Genomic DNA, 11128 nt, shown 5'->3' on the forward strand with positions numbered 1-11128 from the left:
ATATATATATATATATATATATATATATATATATATATATACTTAGACGTTTTGCATAACAATTTACCTCTTTTGAGATAATTCGTGTATAGGAAGTTTATAAATATGTTTTTACTGATATAGTTATTACTTTGGATAACTATAACGGTAAACTATATGTTTTTCTTTTTTTGGCTTAATACCTATTTTGGTCCTCTTATTGGTTAATATTGTTCAAAATGGTCTTTCTATTTTTGAGTTATTCAAAGTGACCCCTTCGTTTTGTAAAAATGGTTCAATTTGGTCTTTTTTACTGACAACGTCTAAAATGCTAACGACGTAATGTCTACCTTAGCTAATATTCAATGATCTGTCCAATTTTGAAATACGTGGCGAAATCAGACTAATTAATGTGTCAATATTAAAATTTTAAGTTATTTTGTTAAAAGTTTACTTGGTATTCGAAACACACTCACATAAGAGTAGGACATTTGTTAAGAGGGAAATATCCCTATTTCCATAATGCATTCACATAACGTCACCATCTTCATCAAAAAGCAAAGGTAGCAACCTCACCATTCAAACTCATGTTAGTTCCATTAGAACTTAATTTTCATCATCCATGTCCAATATACAATGGGCTTCAATATCAAAACCATCTTCAACCACTAACACATCCATTACCATTATATTTTTACGAACCCCATACACATCAATTCACCATCATCTTCATCAAAATTTCAATCCCTCCTTCATTTCCAATAATTCTTTTTCCTCTATACATCAATTCAAAAATTTCACATCACAACAAAACCAACAACAAGCTTTTCAACCTTTTCTTTTGCCCTTGACAAACCTTCATCAATTTTTAGAACCAACCATTCTTTCACTCTATTATCTTCGCAAGCATTATTGATAACTCTCTAAATTTTCCTATTTTTATTTCTTTAAAAGTTATTTTTAGGTTCTTTTAGTTTCTTATTTTCTAGAATTAGGATAGTTTATAGATTTTGCTTTAATTTTAGAGTTTTGTAAAAGTAGTATTAACTTTGTGTTTTTAGATGATAAATAACATTTTTAAATAAACAAGTTCTTTGCTCTTTTCTTTAAATTTCAAAATAAAATTATTTTGTTGTTATAAGATTTTTTTTCTTGTTGATTAACTCCTAATTCTTTTGTAGATTAAGTCTTTGGAAATAAAGGGGAGTAGAAATTTTGGGCTAGAATAAAATTGAATTGAGCTGAACAATGATGTGTTGTTGAGTCTGTTATTGAGCCATTTCTTGGTGGGTTGAAGACTAATAATATTGGAGTGTTTCACCTGCACCTCCAAATCTCTCATTCTGCACCTCCAAATATTTTCAGAATGCCAACATTACCCATACTTAAAATGCTATTGATATTTAAAACAATTAGGCTTAATACCTCCCTTAGTCCTCGTATTTGTGTGAAAATCTCAGTTCGGTCCTCAAGTTTTGAACTGTCTCAATTGGGTCATAATTTTTGTAAAAATGCACACATTTTACCCCAATCGTTAACTGATCTCAAACGACGTTAAGTTTAGTTGACGTGGTAGCCAGAGGACATGCTGACGTGTATTATTTAATTATATGAATTATTTTTTAAAATAAGCAGTGTTTCACATGGCACAATGCCTATTATTTACTTTATTCGAATTACAGATTTTATTCATCTCTCTGAGAATCAGGGATTTTACACAGATTATCTCGTCGGCTCAAAAAATAAAGTTACCAGAAAACTCGCGTAACCAGTGCAATCAGTCTCACAGCCTTTTCTGCAAATGAACCAACTTGGTAACCTATAGGTTCATCACCAGCCTTTAAGTTATTTATTCCACTGATAGCAGAAGATAATTGTTGCACAGTGAGATTAGTTAGCGATTGGGGTAAAATGTGTGCACTTTTACAACAATTATGACCCAATTGAGACAGTTCAAAACCTGAAGACCGAACTGAGATTTTCACACAAATACGAGGACCAAGAAGGGATTAAGCTAACACGTCAGCATACCATGTCAACTAAACTTAACGCCGTTTGAGATCAGTTAACGGTTGGGGTAAAATGTGTGCATTTTTACAAAAATTATGACCCAATTGAGACAGTTTAAAACTTGATGACCAAACTGATATTGGCAGACAAATATAAGGACCAATGGAGGTATTAAGCCAAACAATTAAATGGTCAAAGATTCTCTGTAAGATTTTATTCTGTTATTATTCTTCATTATCTCACTTTCTTTCTTTCTCTCTCTCTCTTTCGTTCCTCCCTCTATTTCGCATCTCATTTTCCAGGTGCGACACACACTACAATTCGTCTTCTTCCACTACTTCCACTCACACTCCAGGTAGACACTAGAGTACCACAACTTTGTCTTCTCAAGCAATAGAGGTTCGTCTTCGTCATTTTGGTGTTGTTACTGTCGACGCTCGCTTCTTCTCGCTGGCCAAATGTTGGTGGATTCCTCTGCCATATTTATTTTGGATATTGTAGATATAGATCCTGTAGAGGTAGCATTTGTAAAGGATTAGAAACTGTTGCAGTGGTATTTTCATGGCTGATCTGCGCATAATCGGATACACAAACGCGAAGGGGATGAATCGGATCTGGATATTCGATTCAGCCTACATCGGATGTCCATATTCGATACAGAGTGAATCGAATATCCAGATCCGATTCTGCCCGCGTTTGCATATCTAACAACCTTTTAATTTTTTTTAAATGATTTAATGGTTCCTTTTGGTTCTGCCTATATTTTTGCCAAGGTTGGCAGGACAAGTCTAGCTTTATCAGAAGAGCAAAAAATAAAGCTTTCCATTGCAAGAGTTATGCTTTTAAATCCATCAATTCTTCTTCTGGACGAGGTTACTGGTGGACTTTTTGAGGTTGAGAGGTCTGCTCAGGGACCTTTGGACATGCTAATGTTGGGACGCTCAACAATAATAATTGCTTGAAGGCTTAGTCTTACAATGAAATTTAAGGAAATTGGAAGTGTAATCGAAAATGGTACAAATCGAATGTCGAAATCCGATTTTTGTACCTTCGGGTATGCATATCCGATAAAGTGATATTAAGGTTGAAAACCATTTTTATTAATTTTATTAATTTTAATAAATTAATATAAATTACATTATATTAATTAAAAATTATATAATTACATTATATACTTATACAAAATCATATATAATTTTAAAAATAATTTAAAACTAATAAAATAGATAAATAAGTAATATAATAAAATTTTATACAACAAATTAAACTTAATCGGATATCCACATCCGATTGTCTACATCGGATATGGATGATTGAGCCACTGACATGGACTGAAGCCATTTTGGACAACATATTGTTGTGTTTCAAGTAGCGGGGTTTTAATTGTAGAAGCAAAAAGAGGGTAAAGGTAGTGGAGCTTGACCATTTGGGATTTTTCCCAATGCTCTCAACCCTCGACATAGGGTTCCAGTAGAGAGCAGAAGAAGAAAAGCAACTATGCGAGCTCAATGGGTCACTTTGGAAGAAGACCATAAGCTTCGCGGCCCAAAAGGGAGATGTTCCAAAAGGATGATCGGACCAAGAAGCAGATCAGAAGGAAGACAAAGCTGATCCAAGGGCTAAGGATAAGAAGGCAGTTAACTTAGTGAGTTAATTGAAGAGGAAGAATCAAGAAGTTTTGGTCGTTACTAGGTTCTTCTCCTTTTTCTCGTTTTCCCATTTTAAGTTTCTAACTTTCCCTATATAAAGGGAAGTCTTGTGATGTAGCGATGTACAACAGTTTTGTTGTAGGTGACAGACACCACGCTTATGTTTCGACTTGTGATTCAGTTTTCAAATTCTTGCTTTAGTTTTAGATTTTAAGCTTTCTTAAAGAGTAGAAACTTTGATCCTTGCGTTGGAGTTCTTGGAGCTTTCCATTGGGTGACAAACAATGGATTCTTAGGACTTTGGTATTTTGTAATTATGAGTTTAGCTTTCAATAAAGCACGTTTATGTTTCATATTTGATTCACTTAAGATTTGTTCGTCAATTTGCCATTTTTGATCCATTTCCGTTTCTGTACTTGCACTATTGTTGATTTTGATTATATTTTAGATTGTAGTACATTTCTTTCTTGCATTAATTTTGTCCTATTGATATTAGTTTCTGAGTTTAATAATGTTTTCATATTATATAGTTGATGTTTTTTATTCTTATTGAATTTAGAGTAGTTTTATGATACTTTGGATGAGTGCTATGACATATTTATGGATTTTACAAATACTGGGTTGATGAATTGAGTAAGAGTCACAATTTCAAGTTTTGAAATATGAACTCAAATACCTGAAAGTGGGCTTTATATTACAGGATGTCTTCGTAAGAGTGACTGAGACCCTTTTTGTCAATTCAATGTTTGTTAAGTTTGGAAAATGTCTTTAGCTAAGTTCTTTGTATGATTTTTTTGCTTAGTTGGTTTGACAAGATGTTTGTTAAGTTTGTCAATTCACGATAATTGCTTCAATTCTATTTCAATATTGTTGTTTCCATTTGAGATTTATTTTCTGGATTATAACTTCTCATTGGTAGAATTAGGGATCATCACTTGCATGTTTCATTCTCAGCATAAACGTTTTCTTTTCCTATTTTGATTTTTAGAATTTTAGATTATATGTATTTTATTGGGTTCTATTTTTTTTGTATAAATAGTTGTAGTATATTGAAATAAACAAAACAATTACTATTTAGTGTAGATTTATGTATTAGTTTACTAGGTTTCATGCATTCATATATTTCTAAACAAATATTACCCAATTCTGAATGTGTTTTGATCATCACCATTAATTTCTTTTCTTTTACATATATTGTTTTTCATGCATCTGACCTTTAGTTTCTTTAGTTGTCCATATTCAGGTTCAATAGTTTAATTTCTCAGCATTAATCCATATTATGTAGATACAATCATGCACTGCATATTCATTATTATTTTTAAATTCCATTTAAGTTTTTTCTTTTCCCCACATAACTTTAGTTTTAATAAATAACTATTAGGTTTTAATTTTATAATTCTAATCTTAATTGTCTGCCAAGTCTTTGGATTGATTCCTGATCAACCCTATACTACATTAGCGGGGATTAGCTTTTGTTGACTTTTTACGTGACCAAAAAGATATTCAACAATCATCACGACTTCATCACCATGAAACAAAGAGAAAAGAAGGATAAAAGCACAAAAATATCCATAACCAATCATGGATTCATCAAACAATTTTATCAACTATTTTCGGTGACATTCCTCTTCTCCAAATTATTTTTCTACACTGTAAGTTTTAGGGAAGAAGAGGCTAAGAAGGGTGGCCTTAAACATGGTGATGTCAGTGACGTTCCCAATTGATGGTGGAGCCTTCGATGAGCATTGTAGTGATGGACAACAGTAACAATGGAGGAGGACACAACAGTCCGTCAATCGTCGTTGGTAGCCGTGACGAAGAGGAGTAGAACCAATCTCAAATCTAGAAGGGGGAAAGCCTCACATGGAGGAAAAGATAGCGTCAATAACTTGGTGACTTTTGATTAAGGTCGCGGCGAACGACGACGTTGGCAGTGGAGCGCAAAAAAGAGGCCTGAGGATTTGGAGAAAATCTCGCTCAAAGAAGAAGAACGAGATGGAAGCATCACCGACGGTGACGCCAAACATAGTGCTAACGTCGTCGTTAGTTGCAGCGTAGTGGCGCAGTGGCTGGTGTTGGCGCTGCTCCTTGATTCCTAGATGAAGAAGCAAACCCGGGTTATCTTGGAATACTAGGTGCCCTCCTTTCCTTTTATAGAGTAGCCTAAATATTTAACATTGTCACCTTAATTGGGTTAATCTTGCCACATATTTCAAAATTGGACAACTCATTGAATATTAACTAAGGTGGACATTACCTCGTTAGCGTTTTAAATGCCGTCAACAAAATGACCAAATTGAATCATTTTTACAAAAGAAATGACCACTTTAAACAAGTCAAAAATAAAAAGACCATTTTAAACAAAACTAACTAATAAAAGAACTAAAATAGGTATTAAGTCTTTTTAGTTAATTACTCTATGAAATAAGATGTTTTGAAATTATTTTTAGTAAATTACTATATTCTATCAAATCTATAATATTTTTAGTGAATTCCTCATTAAATGAGATGTTTTGAAATTATTTTGTCCTAAATCAATAATAACTAATTCTTATAAAATTATTGTTATTCTTATAATTTATTGTATAATTATATTGTTTATACTTTTTAAATTTATTCTTTCAATGAAAAAATGTTATATCTAAAACAATTTTTGTTGACAGTCAAACTACATCTAAATAATTGCAACTAATCACATCTAAACTACCATTCAACGAAACGTAGGTCACCAAGTCCATGACGGCTTCACCCTCCACACTCTCATCTTTGTCCCTTACGTCTATTGGTAATTAGGCTCTGCCCATACAATTGTACGTACTCTGGTTTTGCCTTCTCTTGTGCAACGGTATCGGTGGTGTTGCTCTTGCCTCTTTGACACATTGAAACGGTCAGTACATCTCCTACAACGTGAGCCATGTGTATGGTTAGAGTCGACCTCATCATCAAAGAATTCAATGGATGAGTCGGACTCCGATTACATGTCGTTGGTGGGTGTTCGGTTGGAATATTAGAGAACATGATGGTGGTGGTCCATGGTGAATGGTGACACCTTGTATTTTTCTTTTGTTGTGATTTAAATGTCAACTAAAATAATGTTACATCATTTAAAATTATTAAATATTTAATGTTTTTATTATATTGACACAAAAATCTTTTTTTAAAGGATACTGCACCAAATCAACTGAAAATCCAAACCAAATAATAATTGGAAAACCATAAACTCTAATCATCATTCTTTTAAACCAAAAAAAATTCCAGAATCTCATATCAAAACTCTAACTCAAAATTGCGAGATCAAAACTTGTAACACTAGATATTGCGAAGAAAGTATCACGCCTGAACCATCGAAAAATGCCTCTCTTTCCTTGGAAAAACAATCCAGAACAAAAGAAGAATGAAAGTAAATCATGACCCCTAACCGGAAAAGTTGAAGACAAAACCTCCTATTTAGCTACTACTCCTTACGTGACGATGAGTCTCATCAAGACAAAGGAGAAAAAAAAACCTACGAAACCCGTAAGGACACCCTAAGGTTCACTACTGCAAATATGCTGATTAAAGTCGGCTAATTTGGGCTTTTGACGTCCGTTTCGTATCCGACGTCTATTCCAGTGACATAACTTTGCATCAGTCACTTAATGACAGACGTCTATATAGACGTCCGGCAAAATAACAATAGACGTTACCATAGACGTCAGTGGTCAGCAAAATAGACGTATGAACGCGCTGGATCGTTTTGTGTACTGTTACTTATTGGACGTCGCGTTGTGCATTGACTGATGTCTATGGACGTCACGTTTTGCCTTAACCGACGTCTACGAGACAATTTTTTTTTAATAAAATTTTATTTTTCAAATATAACCACACCTGAAAATTAGAAAAATGTCCCAGAACAATTGTTTATAATAAATTATTGTTTGTTTGCGCTATAAATAAATATAATTCAATCCAAGATCAATAAAAATAATTATAAACTTAAACTAAACCTAAGTAAGTGAAAACAACAAAAAAGAAGTCTTGCTCTAGTTCCACTTTTGGATAACATAAGTTGCCCACTCTTCCCTGATCTGCCTTATCGTGCCTTCGGTTATAGCAGATGAATTGTTGAAGTTCTGCATAATTAAAAAATATTGATTATGGTTTGATATATGTTGAAAAGAATTAATTGATTTTTTGATGTTTTCAAAGTAAGGCTGATTATTACCTCATTCCACTTATCTGTAATGTCAGCTCGAATGATGGTCTTAATCCAACACATCACATAGTACCCACATTCCCATGAATCAAGTTGTTTGTTACACTAAAATGACAAAGTAAATATAGTCAAGAATTAAGATCATTGAAAAATAAAGTAAATGAATTACAACTATAAATGAGCAAACCTTGGGATACAACACTTGTTTTAGCTGACCTCGAGATTTACCCATTACTCTATTTACATTAAAACAGAAAGTAATATTAATTTAAGTATGAAATCATTAAAAATTAAGNCCGACATGAAATTAAAAGTCATTTTTAGCGAAANACTTACCTTTGAAGCAGGACTTTCAAGTCATCTTTAATCTTCTTATGCAGCGAACATAAGAAGACAACTGTATTTTTTTTGGGAACGAGGACTACCAGTTGCCAGTGAGCCCTGTTTGGAACATCATAAATAGTTAGTAAACTAATTAAGTAAACTTTAATTACCTTTTACATAAAACAAGGCATACCCGTCAATGTATGACACAAGGTATATGTCTCTGTTTGACTCAGTCATCCACGTTTCCAAATAATTTTGTTTCACTTCATCTGTGTTACCACAACGTTGGATGGTCTGAGGTTCAACAAATCCGTAAATGGAAGACCGACCTTGGTCTACAATGATTGAGTCCATGTACCTATAACAACAAAGTTAACTTATTACAAAGTAGGCATCTTAATTAAAATAATATGGTACAAAAAATTAATTGTCTTACATGCACCAGAGTTGAATAACGGAAATATTCAACCACTTGTCTCCCGAAATGATCTCCGATACATCATTGAATGTGATATATACTGGCAAGTGGGAGGGGGGGGAGACCAAATACTCTTAAATCCCAGTATATTTCTACTGATCCTTTGGTAAACCTGGGACATCTTGCCATTAGTTTTGATATGGGATCATCCTCCGCTTCAGTCATGTCATCACCATCATCATATTCAAGTATTGGTACCTCATTCATCGACTGCTTTTGAGGACGTGTGAACTGAAGATAACATTTTCAAAGTTATTAACAATTATTTTGAAATTATAATATAAAATAGCCAATGATACAAATATTATACCTGTTGTGTCCCAATGTGTGTGACAATCAATGCTCTAGGCCAAGCTAAAAAAGTTCCTACGGCCTCTCCCACAAATTGAACTTCTAGAGTGGGTACAGGCACCTGAGCCTGGGGATCCCGAACCTCGTCAATCATGACACGCACGTGCTGGGGTGCTATAGGAACACCATGAATAATGACTCCTCCCTCAACTACTCGTCCAACAGCCACAATGCGTGCGGGATCCCCTTCAACCAACATGTCATACTAACCACTATAGTCAGTAGGTTCAGCAGTAGAGCACGATCCTTTGGTGCTGGCAGGAGGGGGTGTGGGAGTTTCAGTTGGCACACCCAGGGTGCCCTGCTTCATGGATTGTAGCTTCTCCTCAAGCGCTCTTTGTATTTGTTTTTGTTCTTGTATCTGCTCATTGAATCGTTGCTCCATTTGACAAAATCTTTCTTCCCATTGACGATCCATCTCCCTCAATGCCTCCTTATTCGTTGCTTGTGGTGTTTCCATAGGCTAGGAAATCATTTATAGTCCAAAACAACATTGCACGCAAACGGAACTTCTCTTCAACATCTGAATCAAACACTTCGACACCTTCTTCCCACAACAATTTCAAATTAAAGGTTTCAAGTAAACATCAATGTCATTGCCAAGTTGTTTAGGACCAGATATCATCATTGACAACATGACATATTTTCTCTTCATGCACAACAATGAAGAAAGATAGTATATCATCAACATAACTGGCCATGAACTGTGTTTGCTACTTAAATTCCCGTATGGATTCATACCATCAGTTGCAAGTGCAAGTCTTAAGTTTCTTGGATTTGCACCAAATTCTGAAAATGTTTCATCGATCTTCTTCCACTGTGGTGAGTATGCTGGGTGTCGAAGAAGATTATCGCACTTTCTTCCTAAAACGTGTCATTTAAGGTTCTTTGCATCCTCCTTAATAGAGAACATACGTTTGAACCTAGGTATTATAGACAAATACCACGTGACCTTACCAGGTGCACCATCATTACATTCTTCAGTGTTTTTGTCAGATTTCTTTTTAAAACGACTTAAACCACATGTTGGACAATAGTTTAGTGAAGCAAATTGATGTACAAAACACAATCATTGGGGCAAGCATGTATCTTCTGATATTCAAGACCCATTGGACATAAAACTTTTTTGGCCTCGTAGTTACGAATAGGAAGAGTATTATTTTCTGGAAGCATCTCCTNCANCAACTCCAACAACTCCGTGAAACTTTTATCGGTCCATCCGTTCCTTGCTTTTAAACTAAACAACTTCAAAGTTGCAGACAAACGTGTAAAGTTCGTGCAGCCTGGGTACAACGGTTGCTCAGAATCATTGATAAGAGAATCGTACAAATTAGCTCTTCTAAAGTTATTTTCACCAACATCACGTATCATGTCCTCTAAATGATCAGTCATCCATTCTTCCACATAATTTGTTCCTCGTGACGTCATAGGCTGGTCCAGTACTTCTCCATGCCAAGTCCAAACGGTATACGATCTCGTTATGCTGAACATGAATAGATGATCATGCAAATTTCCCAAGTCTTGTCGTATTTGATTAGCACAACGAACACAAGGACAAAAATATGTCCCGTTCACAGACTTTGCATTTTCTTTAACATATTGCAAGAACACCGAAACACCCTTCTCATATTCTTCAGAGATGCGACGTGCATTCATCCAGCNTCGATCCATACTATATTAATCGTTTGTGTTAAATTTCAAATGGGAACTAAGTTTCGCTCAGTAATTTCATACTTATAATCTAACATGCCAATTATAATAACACAACTAAAATTTATGACATACATATTCAAAAGCCGATAACACATGCATACNTAAAAGCCAAAAACATGCAAACGCAAAAGCCAAAAACATGAAAACGCAAAAGCCAATAACATGCATACANAGAAGACAATAACACACATACAATAAAAGTTTTAAACATTGAAGCTAACCTTCTTAGCAGATTCAAACAGCAATGGAGGGAATTGGAGGACTGCAGGCCCAAAAATATAGGCCAAAAATGGTCAAAAACGTCGCCCAAGAACACGTCACAAACTACATCAAAACGCAACGAAGACGAAATTTAATTGGTTGAAATGGAAGATATCTTAGCAAAGAGTAACTTAATCGGAGTAAAACTGAATTTAAACGGTGCAA

General features: G+C 34.5%; 1 long non-coding RNA gene across 1 annotated transcript; it reads right to left on the reverse strand.

Moving 5' to 3' along the window:
* Window positions 1-7891: 7891 nt before the first annotated feature.
* LOC106771823 lies at window positions 7892-8357 on the reverse strand. Its single transcript, XR_001376525.2, has 3 exons — window positions 8170-8357; window positions 8021-8069; window positions 7892-7938 (listed from the first exon to the last, which is right to left on the reverse strand). It is a non-coding gene; the product is annotated as an uncharacterized LOC106771823 (long non-coding RNA).
* Window positions 8358-11128: the final 2771 nt, after the last annotated feature.

The sequence above is a fragment of the Vigna radiata genome, chromosome 8, assembly GCF_000741045.1.
Source record: "Vigna radiata var. radiata cultivar VC1973A chromosome 8, Vradiata_ver6, whole genome shotgun sequence".
Lineage (NCBI taxonomy): Eukaryota > Viridiplantae > Streptophyta > Magnoliopsida > Fabales > Fabaceae > Vigna > Vigna radiata.